We start from the raw sequence: 15,663 nt of genomic DNA, 5'->3' as shown, positions 1-15,663 counted from the left end.
GTCCACGTGTCCTCCTCAAAAAGGGGAGATTGAACCAAACTGGTACGAAGAAAAAGTGGAGCAGTTACCCATAGCAACCAATCAGATTCCACCTCTTATTTTTCTGAGGCCTTTTGTAAAATGAAAGCAGCGATCTCATTGGTTGCTATGGGTAACTGCTCCACTTTCAGTTTTGATCATCTCCGAGCATGGTGCCCTGGTGGCCATAGACATAAGATGGCTTTCGACTGACTAATCCTTCATCCAACAGATCTCTTCTCCGTTAGCGTACCCATTCGGCTCGTTAACCCTAAAGATGGTCATACCCTAGTGAGTTGATCGCCGGATTTAGAGAATTGTCATCATCGATTGTCCATTTTCCATTTTTCTTGATCATGTTTGACAACGACCAATCCCCGATCGGGCACTCGATCGGGCGAGTCAGATTTTTTTCGTCCTTCGTCATGAATTATGGTTTAGGCTATACAGAAATCGTATTATCGTATGACCAATGACCAACTAATTACGTCATGAAATGGGCATTACATTTGGATTGAGGGGTTTTCCGGGTCTGTGATATTGTTGGCCCCGCCCTTAGGATAGGCGATCAATATGTGATCGGTGGGTTTCGTCTACTGGAACTCCTGTCGATCTGCAAGTGCCGCCTCCCCTTCAATGTTTACCCAGACACAGCGCCATCTATTTGGTTGTGGTGGTGCCTGGTACTGCTTTCAGTCAGCTGATCGGTGGGGGTACCGGAAGTTAAACCCACTCCGACCAGATAAAAGTGGCCGATCCTTAGGACAGACCATCAATATCACAGTCCCGAAAAACAACTTGAATGTTGGAATTAATGGGTACCGGTTGGAGTTGTCCTCTCGGGTGAACATCCATGGTGGCAGAACCAGCTCGTCCGGTCGGGTGGAAAGTACGGGACTTCTGTGGACGCAACTTCATGTTGGCCCCAATTTTTTTAATTTTTTTTAATGATGGGCCTCAAATATTTGTATTTTTTTGATAAATTTGCCATGTTGTGGTCATCAGGTGGAGGTCTTCACGTGTTGAGGACATTTTTGGTCTTGTAGACGGGTTGGCGGTCTCCATCGTGCGTTCTTGACTGCTGGATCGGCATTCAGGTCGATGATTTCTTTGATGTCTTCTTGAAGATGAGCGTGCTCCTGGAGAAATGGTCGGAAGTGAATAGTCCTTCAGCTGGCGCTGCTCCGGTGCAGCGAGATAATTAGCGGTACCGGGCGTCCGCTCGTGGATGACTTCTCCCCTCAGGTCGAAAATCATTAGTCAACCATTAGAGCTCCGAAAAAAATGACAGAAGTCGCGTCCGACATGAGGGGACGAATCTGGAGGACGACGGGTCAGAACATCAAACTGACGGCCCATATTTAATAATATCCGACAGCAATTAGGTTCAATATATCAGATCTGCCGCATGAGCCGGGACCGGACCCCCAACCGTGTCCTGAGAGGAGGAACTGCCTGCTGAGCCGTGTATCTAAGCCAATCATGTGTGATACTGACTGCTGAGCCGTGTATCTAATCCTAGCATGTGTGATACTGCCTGCTGAGCCGTGTATCTAATCCTATCATGTGTGATACTGCCTGCTGAGCTGTGTATCTAATCCTATCATGTGTGATACTGCCTGCTGAGCTGTGTATCTAATCCCATCATGTGTGATACTGTCTGCTGAGCTGGTGTATCTAATCCTATCATGTGTGATACTGACTGCTGATCCAATGTATCTAATCCTATCATGTGTGATACTATCTGCTGAGCTGTGTATCTAATCATATCATGTGCGATACTGTCTGCTGAGATGCTGTATCTAAGCCTATGATGTGTGATACTGTCTACTGAGCCAGTGTATCTAATCATATCATGTGTGATACTGTCTGCTGAGCCGTGTATCTAATCCTATCATGTGTGATACTGTCTGCTGAGCTGTGTATCTAATCCTGTCATGTGTGATACTGTCTGCTGAGCTGTGTATCTAATCCTATCATGTGTGATACTGACTGCTGATCCAATGTATCTAATCCTATCATGTGTGATACAGTCTGCTGAGCGGTGTATCTAATCCTGTCATGTGTGATACTGTCTGCTGAGCTGTGTATCTAATCCTATCATGTGTGATACTGACTGCTGATCCAATGTATCTAATCCTATCATGTGTGATACAGTCTGCTGAGCTGTGTATCTAATCATATCATGTGCGATACTGTCTGCTGAGATGCTGTATCTAAGCCTATGATGTGTGATACCCTGGATTTCATTATGCCATCACTTCCAGGGTAGCGGCAGCTCATCATGAATGGTGCGGGCGTGAGACGGATCAGACCACACACACGCGTTGCACACTTTTCCACCTGTGGCACGGCTGCGCGGCTGTACTCTGCGGTAATTGTGCTAGTGGAGGGTTTCGGCGCCCCCTCCCCCTGACATGGAGGCAGATGACACTGTGACATGATCTAAGCTTGGCTTTCCAACACCAATTAGCAGCTACAAAGCGCCCGGAGCCCCCAGTGCGTCTCCGCTTCTCCCGGGTTGGGATCCTCGCCTCCTGCCAGCTCAGAAGTGGGCATACATAACTAGTGGCTGGTTAACCCATCATCTCCCCAAAGTACTGGTCACCCGACACCAACCACTGTCACAATGCCAGGCGGAGGGTTACTGGACGGGCATTTTAGGTGAAAGGGTCACACTAGGGTTAAAAGTTGAGCCGCCATTGTCCTGCCATACTCCTGCATGGCATCCGGGTACAATCTGTGCCAGTTTATGGGACAGAGACTATTTTCATAACGGGGCCATTTTTTTGTTACTGGCCCTTTAAATTTGATAAACCAATTTTTTTTTTTTTTTGCAATTTTATGCAAAACGATGGACTGAATATTTTAAAGGGACAGTAGCCTGAAAAATAATATGACGAAAAATTAAGTTCTGATCAAGGAGACAAGGACATTTATTGAACGTCTCGGGTGGCCAGGAGCAGTCGAGTATTTGGGTAGTGCCCAAGAGCCTGGCATATCTAAAGGGGCGCCAATGGGACCTGATCAGAATTTAATTCGCCACTGTCCCTTTGCATTGGTGTCTTTTTGGGCAGCGGGCTTTACGTTGAATTTTTGGACCAATCCCTGTCCATATACAAAACAGTTCCGATAATCCGGCATGCCGGGGTCATCGGAGGGCAGGAATGGCATCATTTGTTTATCATTTATCGGCATCCTGTAGATTATAATGAGTCAGGGGTGACACGACGCAGCTCTGCTCAACCTGTTCTGCCTCATACTAAGGAATCTGAGGGCACGTGCAGCCTCACGCCTCAATACGGTGACGGAGCCGGCTTGTAATCATTTTATAATCGCTTCCACATCATAAATATCCTGTATACTGTAATGTCAGGACCGGTCTATATACAGAGGAGGCCGCAGCCCGAACCCGTATTCATGAGAGTGCAATAATTCAATAACGTGAGGCGCGAGGCACCAGGAACCTCGTGGTGTGGTACAGGTCCGGTCACGACACAGCGACATCAATCGGGAATCGGGAGGTATGAGGCATTATGGACCTCACGCCTCAGTAGTTTTAGAGTCTAACATGGCATATCCTTGAGACATAATATACCTCACGCCTCAGATTGGGGCATTGACAAGACCCAGTGACATCTGTGAGGACTTAGTGGGATCTGTGAGGACCTGGTGGGATCTGTGAGGCGTGATGAACCTCACGCCTCAGTCATTTTACAGTTGGGACATGGTGGTATCTTTGAGACACAATCTACCTCACGCCTCGGGAATGGTAAGAGGGTATTAACAAGATCTGGTGACATCTATGAGGACCTGGTGGGACGTGTGAGGAGCGAGGCACAATGAACCTCATGCCTAACCCTGTGATACATTATACATCTTGCCTTGGGTGTGTTGCACATGCATCGTCAGCACGTGGTAACCTTAACGATAACTCGGTTGTTTTTGAGGTGTGAGGCATGATAAACCTCACGCCTTAGTTGTTTTGCAGGTGAAACATGGTGGTATCCTTGAAAAACAATGTATCTAATTCCTCAGGTGTGGTACCAGTGCACGGATGAGGACCTGTGGGTATCTGTGAGGTGAGAGGCACAAAGAACCTCATTCCTATCCTTGAGACACAGTATACCTCATGCCTCAGGTTTGTTACATTGAGAACCTCATTCCTATCCTTGAGACACAGTATACCTCATGCCTCAGGTTTGTTACATTGAGAACCTCATTTGTATCCTCGAGACACAGCATACCTCATGCCTCAGGTGTGTTACATTGAGAACCTTATTCCTATCCTTGAGGCGCAGTATACCTCATGCCTCAGGTGTGTTACATTGAGAACCTCATTCCTATCCTTGAGACGCAGTATACCTCATGTCTCAGGTGTGTTACATTGAGAACCTCATTCCTATCCTTGAGACACAGTATACCTCATGCCTCAGGTGTGTTACATTGAGAACCTCATTCCTATCCTTGAGACGCAGTATACCTCATGCCTCAGGTGTGTTACATTGAGTACCTCATTCCTATCCTTGAGACGCAGTATACCTCATGCCTCAGGTGTATTACATTGAGAACCTCATTCCTATCCTTGAGACGCAGTATACCTCATGCCTCAGGTGTGTTACATTGAGAACCTCATTCCTATCCTTGAGACGCAGTATACCTCATGCCTCAGGTGTGTTACATTGAGAACCTCATTCCTATCCTTGAGACGCAGTATACCTCATGCCTCAGGTGTGTTACATTGAGTACCTCATTCCTATCCTTGAGACGCAGTATACCTCATGCCTCAGGTGTATTACATTGAGAACCTCATTCCTATCCTTGAGACGCAGTATACCTCATGCCTCAGGTGTGTTACATTGAGAACCTCATTCCTATCCTTGAGACGCAGTATACCTCATGTCTCAGGTGTGTTACATTGAGAACCTCATTCCTATCCTTGAGACGCAGTATACCTCATGCCTCAGGTGTGTTACATTGAGAACCTCATTCCTATCCTTGAGACGCAGTATACCTCATGCCTCAGGTGTGTTACATTGAGAACCTCATTCCTATCCTTGAGACGCAGTATACCTCATGCCTCAGGTGTGTTACATTGAGAACCTCATTCCTATCCTTGAGACGCAGTATACCTCATGCCTCAGGTGTGTTACATTGAGAACCTCATTCCTATCCTTGAGACGCAGTATACCTCATGCCTCAGGTGTGTTACATTGAGAACCTCATTCCTATCCTTGAGACGCAGTATACCTCATGCCTCAGGTGTGTTACATTGAGAACCTCATTCCTATCCTTGAGACGCAGTATACCTCATGCTTCAGGTGTGTTACATTGAGAACCTCATTCCTATCCTTGAGACACAGTATACCTCATGCCTCAGGTGTGTTACATTGAAAACCTCATTCCTATCCTTGAGACACAGTATACCTCATGCCTCAGGTGTGTTACATTGAGAACCTCATTCCTATCCTTGAGACACAGTATACCTCATGCCTCAGGTGTGTTACATTGAGAACCTCATTCCTGTCCTTGAGAGACAGTATACCTCATGCCTCAGGTGTGTTACATTGAGAACCTCATTCCTATCCTTGAGACACAGTTACCTCATGCCTCAGGTGTGTTACATTGAGAACCACATTTCTATCCTTGAGACGCAGTATACCTCATGCCTGAGGTGTGTTACATTGAGAACCTCATTCCTGTCCTTGAGAGACAGTATACCTCATGTCTCAGGTTTGTTACATTGAGAACCTCATTCCTATCCTTGAGACACAGTATACCTCATGCCTCAGGTGTGTTACATTGAGAACCTCATTCCTATCCTTGAGACACAGTATACCTCATGCCTCAGGTGTATTACATTGAGAACCTCATTCCTATCCTTGAGACGCAGTATACCTCATGCTTCAGGTGTGTTACATTGAGAACCTCATTCCTATCCTTGAGACACAGTATACCTCATGTCTCAGGTGTGTTACATTGAGAACCTCATTCCTATCCTTGAGACACAGTATACCTCATGTCTCAGGTGTGTTACATTGAGAACCTCATTCCTATCCTTGAGACACAGTATACCTCATGCCTCAGGTGTGTTACATTGAGAACCTCATTCCTATCCTTGAGACACAGTATACCTCATGCCTCAGGTGTGTTACATTGAGAACCTAATTCCTATCCTTGAGACGCAGTATACCTCATGCCTCAGGTGTGTTACATTGAGAACCTCATTTCTATCCTTGAGACGCAGTATACCTCATGCCTGAGGTGTGTTACATTGAGAACCTCATTCCTATCCTTGAGACACAGTATACCTCATGCCTTGGGTGTGTTACATTGAGAACCTCATTCCTATCCTTGAGACACAGTATACCTCATGCCTCAGGTGTGTTACATTGAGAACCTCATTCCTATCCTTGAGACACAGTATACCTCATGCCTCAGGTGTGTTACATTGAGAACCTAATTCCTATCCTTGAGACGCAGTATACCTCATGCCTCAGGTGTGTTACATTGAGAACCTCATTTCTATCCTTGAGACGCAGTATACCTCATGCCTGAGGTGTGTTACATTGAGAACCTCATTCCTGTCCTTGAGAGACAGTATACCTCATGCCTCAGGTGTGTTACATTGAGAACCTCATTCCTATCCTTGAGACACAGTATACCTCATGCCTCAGGTGTGTTACATCGACAGTGTGCCTCAGATTAGTGCATTCGTAACAGGAAGACCCTAGCGTGCCAATCTGCACCCTATGAACAAGTAAGGGCAGTGCCCGCGGGTCCATAGTCAATCACAGCACTCCTTAAAGGGGTATTCCAACAATAAGTGTATGATGGCCCTAGTGGTTGGTTAGGGGCCCATCACCTTTAATGCCCAAACCACCCTCAGTCCTTCCCTGGTTCAGGGGCACCAGGTCAAATACTGCACCAAGTGTGTGAACCGTGGGCGTAGCTAGTGTGGGCTACAGGGCATGTGCCTAGGGTGCTGGGTGCCAGGGAGGGTGCCAACAAGCCACTTTTCCTTGGCCAGGATATTTAGATACAGGGATGAGGGCAACAAACCGAACCTTTGCCCTTGGTGAAGGACTAGTAGGGGCTATGGGCATATGCCTCGGGTTGCTGGGTGCCAGGGAAGGTGCCAACAAGCCACTTTTCCTTGGCCAGGATATTTAGATACAGGGATGCAGGGCAACAAACGGAACCTTTGCCCCGGGTGAAGGACTAGTAGGGGCTATGGGCATATACCTCGGGTTGCTGGGTGCCAGGGAGGGTGCCAACAAGCCACTTTTCCTTGGCCAGGATATTTAGATACAGTGATACAGGGCAACAAACCGAACCGTTGGCCCGGGCGAAGGAAACCCTAGCCAGTGCCCATAGACAGTAACCCCACGAGAGGCGAGCTCAAGAAGAATGATCCAAAAACTGGACCGGGGCATGTGCCATCCACAGCTGGCACGCTGAGCCACGTTAACCCTTGTGGCGCTGGCGGTGACAGGAGCGAGCAGTGACAGCTGACAGCTCTGGAGGCAGCAGGGATATGAGGGAGGAGTCTGGAGCAGGGTGGGCGGGGCATTGGCACACTATTGGTTCTTCAGATCAGGGAGTGATCGGGGGAGGTCTGAGGATTAGGAGATCCTGGCATGCAGTAGTTTTGTTTTTCTCTGCCTTCAGTTTGGAGAAAGGGAGCAACCCTCACACCACAAGGAATTATACCACCCGAGCCCAGGAATCCGGGGCATGTGCCACCCCCCGCCCTCTACTCCTGCCCCCCCAAACCCCTTGACAATCTATTGTTTTGTGAACCGACCCTCGAAAAAGGAAACTAATCAACTCCTCATCCTCCACCGCCAGGTCTTCTCCTCCAAGGTAAGACCCATCTCTATTCTTCTCCCTATTGCTGGCGCATTGTCTCCTCACACTTTGCCACTTGGATGCCAGTCCAGCTGTGGGTGTAGATTGCGAGCTCTGTGGTCCGGAGGGGTGCGGACTTGTGGTGGGAATTGTGGGGATTGTGTTGTTTTTGGAAGTTTTATATGGAGATCGGAGACAGGAGGACATCTGCAGGGGGTCGCTGCTCGGAGGAGGGTTGGGGGGTCATCATCTTCGCTGTTTTCTTGGCTGGAGGACGGTGTTATACTCAGACCCCCCCTCCCCCCGTTATCCGTGTTGTCGAAGAAATCAGCGCTGTCAGCGGCTCCGTAAGGAGTTCTGCAGTATATGATTATATACACAAATAAATATATATATACTGTATAAACATCACGTATATACACACATACATATACATATATATACACACATATACACACACACAAACACACAAATATACACACACATACACACATATATATACACACACATACACACATATATATACATACACAAACATATACAAATATACACACATACACATATATACACATACACAAACACACATACATATACACACACATACACACATATATATACACAAATATACACACACATACACACATATATATATACATACACAAACACACAAATATACACACACACACAAACACACAAATATACACACATACACATATATACACATACACAAACACACAAATATACACACACACAAACACACAAATATACACACATACACATATATACACATACACAAACACACAAATATACACACACATACATATATACACACACATACACACACATACATATATATACACACACATACACACACATATATATATACACATACACATACATATACACACACATACACATATATATACACACATACACACAAATATACACACACATACACACATATATATATATATATATATATATATACATATACATACACAAACATACACATATATATACACAAACACACAAATATACATACACACATATATATATATATACACATACATATACATACACAAATACATACACATATATACAAACAAACACATACACACACACACAAATATACATACACAAACATATACAAATATACACACAAATATACACACACACAGATATACACAAATCCATATACACACACACACAAACAGATATAGACACACTCAGACACACACACTGTACATATATACATACACTCACTGTATATATCATGTGTCATAACAAACAAACTGAACTTATTCCAAACAGCGCCCCAGACCCGGCTCATCACAAGAGACTAAAACCATTAACCCTTCACGCTCCCAAATCCACGCAGCCCCCCCCCCCGATTATTATGGCCCTTTTTCCGGCATGTGAGGAGTTAAGTAGCGGCTTCTTGTAGGACTGTTATTGATGAATCTAGTCCCCGGTCATACTCAGTGTCCCTCTACTGGACCGTCACACAAGTCCCCAGCTTTATATCCAGAGACCCCCAGACTGGAAATCTCTGCACCCCCTTCATCCCATCGAATAACACCGGGATCAGAACCGTGGATGATTAACTCTTAAGCCGCCCCAAGCACGCACAGAGCAATGTCCTGTATGCAGCGCAAGCCTGCCGGGTGCAGAGCATTGTCTCATACACAGCGGCGCTCCAGACCTGTATCTGTCTACAGACGTGTTGTGTTATATACCATGCAGAGCACTATGTGTATGATACGGGGTAATGTATGACATGCAGAGCATTATGTGTATGATACGGGGTAATGTATGACATGCAGAGCATTATGTGTATGATACGATGTAATGTATGACATGCAGAGCATTATGTGTATGATACGGTGTAATGTATGACATGCAGAGCACTATGTGTATGATACGGGGTAATGTATGACATGCAGAGCATTATGTGTATGATACGGTGTAATGTATGACATGCAGAGCATTATGTGTATGATACGGTGTAATGTATGACATGCAGAGCATTATGTGTATGATACGATGTAATGTATGACATGCAGAGCATTATGTGTATGATACGGTGTAATGTATGACATGCAGAGCATTATGTGTATGATACGGAGTAATGTATGACATGCAGAGCATTATGTGTATGATACGGTGTAATGTATGACATGCAGAGCACTATGTGTATGATACGGTGTAATGTATGACATGCAGAGCATTATGTGTATGATACGGTGTAATGTATGACATGCAGAGCATTATGTGTATGATACGATGTAATGTATGACATGCAGAGCATTATGTGTATGATACGGTGTAATGTATGACACGCAGAGCATTATGTGTATGATACGGTGTAATGTATGACATGCAGAGCATTATGTGTATGATACGGTGTAATGTATGAGATGCAGAGCATTATGTGTATGATACGGTGTAATGTATGACATGCAGAGCATTATGTGTATGATACGGTGTAATGTATGACATGCAGAGCATTATGTGTATGATACGGGGTAATGTATGACATGCAGAGCATTATGTGTATGATACGGGGCAGTGTATGACATGCAGAGCATTATGTGTATGATACGGTGTAATGTATGACATGCAGAGCATTATGTGTATGATACGGTGTAATGTATGACATGCAGAGCATTATGTGTATGATACGGGGTAATGTATGACATGCAGAGCATTATGTGTATGATACGGTGTAACGTATGACATGCAGAGCATTATGTGTATGATACGGGGTAATGTATGACATGCAGAGCATTATGTGTATGATACGGTGTAATGTATGACATGCAGAGCATTATGTGTATGATACGGGGTAATGTATGACATGCAGAGCATTATGTGTATGATACGGTGTAATGTATGACATGCAGAGCATTATGTGTATGATACGGTGTAATGTATGAGATGCAGAGCATTATGTGTATGATACGGTGTAATGTATGACATGCAGAGCATTATGTGTATGATACGGTGTAATGTATGACATGCAGAGCATTATGTGTATGATACGGTGTAATGTATGACATGCAGAGCATTATGTGTATGATACGGTGTAATGTATGACATGCAGAGCACTATGTGTATGATACGGGGCAGTGTATGACATGCAGAGCATTATGTGTATGATACGGGGTAATGTATGACACGCAGAGCATTATGTGTATGATACGGGGCAGTGTATGACATGCAGAGTATTATGTGTATGATACGGTGTAATGTATGACATGCAGAGCATTATGTGTATGATACGGGGTAATGTATGACATGCAGAGCATTATGTGTATGATACGGTGTAATGTATGACATGAAGAGCATTATGTGTATGATACGGTGTAATGTATGACATGCAGAGCATTATGTGTATGATACGGGGTAATGTATGACATGCAGAGCATTATGTGTATGATACGGTGTAATGTATGACATGCAGAGCACTATGTGTATGATACGGTGTAATGTATGACATGCAGAGCATTATGTGTATGATACGGGGTAATGTATGACATGCAGAGCATTATGTGTATGATACGTGGTAATGTATGACATGCAGAGCATTATGTGTATGATACGGGGTAATGTATGACATGCAGAGCATTATGTGTATGATACGGTGTAATGTATGACATGCAGAGCATTATGTGTATGATACGGGGCAGTGTATGACATGCAGAGCATTATGTGTATGATACGGTGTAATGTATGACACGCAGAGCATTATGTGTATGATACGGTGTAATGTATGACATGCAGAGCATTATGTGTATGATACGGGGTAATGTATGACATGCAGAGCACTATGTGTATGATACGGGGTAATGTATGAGATGCAGAGCATTATGTGTATGATACGGGGTAATGTATGACATGCAGAGCATTATGTGTATGATACGGGGTAATGTATGACATGCAGAGCATTATGTGTATGATACGGTGTAATGTATGACATGCAGAGCATTATGTGTATGATACGGGGTAATGTATGACATGCAGAGCATTATGTGTATGATACGGTGTAATGTATGACATGCAGAGCATTATGTGTATGATACGGGGTAATGTATGACATGCAGAGCATTATGTGTATGATACGGTGTAATGTATGACATGCAGAGCATTATGTGTATGATACGGTGTAATGTATGACATGCAGAGCATTATGTGTATGATACGGTGTAATGTATGACATGCAGAGCATTATGTGTATGATACGGTGTAATGTATGACATGCAGAGCACTATGTGTATGATACGGTGTAATGTATGACATGCAGAGCATTATGTGTATGATACGGTGTAATGTATGACATGCAGAGCATTATGTGTATGATACGGTGTAATGTATGACATGCAGAGCATTATGTGTATGATACGGTGTAATGTATGAGATGCAGAGCATTATGTGTATGATACGGTGTAATGTATGACATGCAGAGCATTATGTGTATGATACGGTGTAATGTATGACATGCAGAGCATTATGTGTATGATACGGTGTAATGTATGACACGCAGAGCATTATGTGTATGATACGGTGTAATGTATGACACGCAGAGCATTATGTGTATGATACGGTGTAATGTATGACATGCAGAGCATTATGTGTATGATACGGTGTAATGTATGACATGCAGAGCATTATGTGTATGATACGGTGTAATGTATGACATGCAGAGCATTATGTGTATGATACGGTGTAATGTATGACATGCAGAGCATTATGTGTATGATACGGTGTAATGTATGACATGCAGAGCATTATGTGTATGATACGGGGTAATGTATGAGATGCAGAGCATTATGTGTATGATACGGTGTAATGTATGACATGCAGAGCATTATGTGTATGATACGGGGCAGTGTATGACATGCAGAGCATTATGTGTATGATACGGTGTAATGTATGACATGCAGAGCATTATGTGTATGATACGGTGTAATGTATGACATGCAGAGCATTATGTGTATGATACGGTGTAATGTATGACATGCAGAGCATTATGTGTATGATACGGGGTAATGTATGACATGCAGAGCATTATGTGTATGATACGGGGCAGTGTATGACATGCAGAGCATTATGTGTATGATACGGGGTAATGTATGACATGCAGAGCATTATGTGTATGATCCGGTGTAATGTATGACATGCAGAGCATTATGTGTATGATACGGGGTAATGTATGACATGCAGAGCATTATGTGTATGATACGGTGTAATGTATGACATGCAGAGCATTATGTGTATGATACGGTGTAATGTATGACATGCAGAGCATTATGTGTATGATACGGTGTAATGTATGACATGCAGAGCATTATGTGTATGATACGGTGTAATGTATGACATGCAGAGCATTATGTGTATGATACGGGGTAATGTATGACATGCAGAGCATTATGTGTATGATACGGTGTAATGTATGACATGCAGAGCATTATGTGTATGATACGGTGTAATGTATGACACGCAGAGCATTATGTGTATGATACGGGGCAGTGTATGACATGCAGAGCACTATGTGTATGATACGGGGTAATGTATGACATGCAGAGCATTATGTGTATGATACGGTGTAATGTATGACATGCAGAGCATTATGTGTATGATACGGTGTAATGTATGACACGCAGAGCATTATGTGTATGATACGGTGTAATGTATGACACGCAGAGCATTATGTGTATGATACGGTGTAATGTATGACATGCAGAGCATTATGTGTATGATACGGTGTAATGTATGACATGCAGAGCATTATGTGTATGATACGGTGTAATGTATGACATGCAGAGCACTATGTGTATGATACGGTGTAATGTATGACATGCAGAGCATTATGTGTATGATACGGTGTAATGTATGACATGCAGAGCATTATGTGTATGATACGGTGTAATGTATGAGATGCAGAGCATTATGTGTATGATACGGTGTAATGTATGACATGCAGAGCATTATGTGTATGATACGGTGTAATGTATGACATGCAGAGCATTATGTGTATGATACGGTGTAATGTATGACACGCAGAGCATTATGTGTATGATACGGTGTAATGTATGACACGCAGAGCATTATGTGTATGATACGGTGTAATGTATGACATGCAGAGCATTATGTGTATGATACGGTGTAATGTATGACATGCAGAGCATTATGTGTATGATACGGTGTAATGTATGACATGCAGAGCATTATGTGTATGATACGGGGTAATGTATGACATGCAGAGCACTATGTGTATGATACGGGGTAATGTATGAGATGCAGAGCATTATGTGTATGATACGGGGTAATGTATGACATGCAGAGCACTATGTGTATGATACGGGGTAATGTATGACATGCAGAGCATTATGTGTATGATACGGTGTAATGTATGACATGCAGAGCATTATGTGTATGATACGGGGTAATGTATGACATGCAGAGCATTATGTGTATGATACGGTGTAATGTATGACACGCAGAGCATTATGTGTATGATACGGTGTAATGTATGACATGCAGAGCATTATGTGTATGATACGGGGTAATGTATGACATGCAGAGCATTATGTGTATGATACGGTGTAATGTATGACATGCAGAGCATTATGTGTATGATACGGTGTAATGTATGACATGCAGAGCATTATGTGTATGATACGGGGTAATGTATGACATGCAGAGCATTATGTGTATGATACGGTGTAATGTATGACATGCAGAGCATTATGTGTATGATACGGTGTAATGTATGACATGCAGAGCATTATGTGTATGATACGGGGTAATGTATGACATGCAGAGCATTATGTGTATGATACGGTGTAATGTATGACATGCAGAGCATTATGTGTATGATACGGTGTAATGTATGACATGCAGAGCATTATGTGTATGATACGGTGTAATGTATGACATGCAGAGCATTATGTGTATGATACGGGGTAATGTATGACATGCAGAGCATTATGTGTATGATACGGTGTAATGTATGACATGCAGAGCATTATGTGTATGATACGGTGTAATGTATGACATGCAGAGCATTATGTGTATGATACGGTGTAATGTATGAGATGCAGAGCATTATGTGTATGATACGGTGTAATGTATGACATGCAGAGCATTATGTGTATGATAAGGTGTAATGTATGACACGCAGAGCATTATGTGTATGATACAGTGTAATGTATGACATGCAGAGCATTATGTGTATGATACGGTGTAATGTATGACATGCAGAGCATTATGTGTATGATACGGTGTAATGTATGACATGCAGAGCATTATGGGTTGTGTGCAGCGTTTTCCTACTTGAGTAGGATTTCGGACTGTATCTTGTCTCAGGCTGGGATTTAGACCGATCCCAATCACTGTATTGTCTATAGGTTGTCAGTGCCCCCTCCCCAGCTATAGGTGACATGATCTGCTCAGCTGTGGGTTATATATATATATATATATATATGTAACGCTATCACATTAAGAGATGCATCGGATCTATTGTCAGAACTTTTCAATATATACTCAAGACCCAAAACATCCGCTCATCGCTGCCCAAATATATCGGACAGAACAGAACAATCCCCATTCTTTACAGTGGATTCCGGGCCTGACCTGCCCAGAAGATGATGGGAAAGTAGTGAAGTCAACTATTGTATGGAGTAACAATGTAGCACAATCTCCCGGCGTCCACATCCAAAGTTATTCTTGGCTCTGCGAAGACGTTTAGCTGCTAGGACAATGGCCAAAGCCACCACTGCCGGATCGGTCCAT

At 43.4% G+C, this 15,663-nt stretch overlaps 3 protein-coding genes across 6 annotated transcripts in view; 2 read left to right on the top strand and 1 right to left on the bottom strand.

Annotated features, from left to right (window-relative positions):
• DUSP23 (dual specificity phosphatase 23) overlaps nucleotides 1-15,663 on the top strand; it is a 395,843-nt gene that overhangs the window by 22,051 nt on the left and 358,129 nt on the right. The window lies entirely within an intron of this gene.
• Nucleotides 1-15,663, bottom strand: part of DCAF8 (DDB1 and CUL4 associated factor 8) — a 117,667-nt gene that overhangs the window by 100,102 nt on the left and 1,902 nt on the right. The gene's annotated exons all lie outside the window — the stretch shown is intronic.
• SEMA6C (semaphorin 6C) overlaps nucleotides 7,634-15,663 on the top strand; it is a 167,231-nt gene continuing 159,201 nt past the window's right edge. For all 4 annotated transcript variants that reach the window (XM_075844749.1, XM_075844747.1, XM_075844748.1 and 1 more), the window contains exon 1: nucleotides 7,634-7,884. The gene's annotated coding sequence lies outside the window, so the exon portion shown is untranslated. The remainder of the gene's footprint in view (nucleotides 7,885-15,663) is intronic.

The sequence above is a fragment of the Rhinoderma darwinii genome, chromosome 12 (genome assembly GCF_050947455.1).
Source record: "Rhinoderma darwinii isolate aRhiDar2 chromosome 12, aRhiDar2.hap1, whole genome shotgun sequence".
NCBI classification, from domain to species: Eukaryota; Metazoa; Chordata; class Amphibia; order Anura; family Rhinodermatidae; genus Rhinoderma; species Rhinoderma darwinii.
The sequence above is the reverse complement of the archived record's forward strand: the minus strand, read 5'-3'. Positions and strand labels throughout refer to the sequence as shown.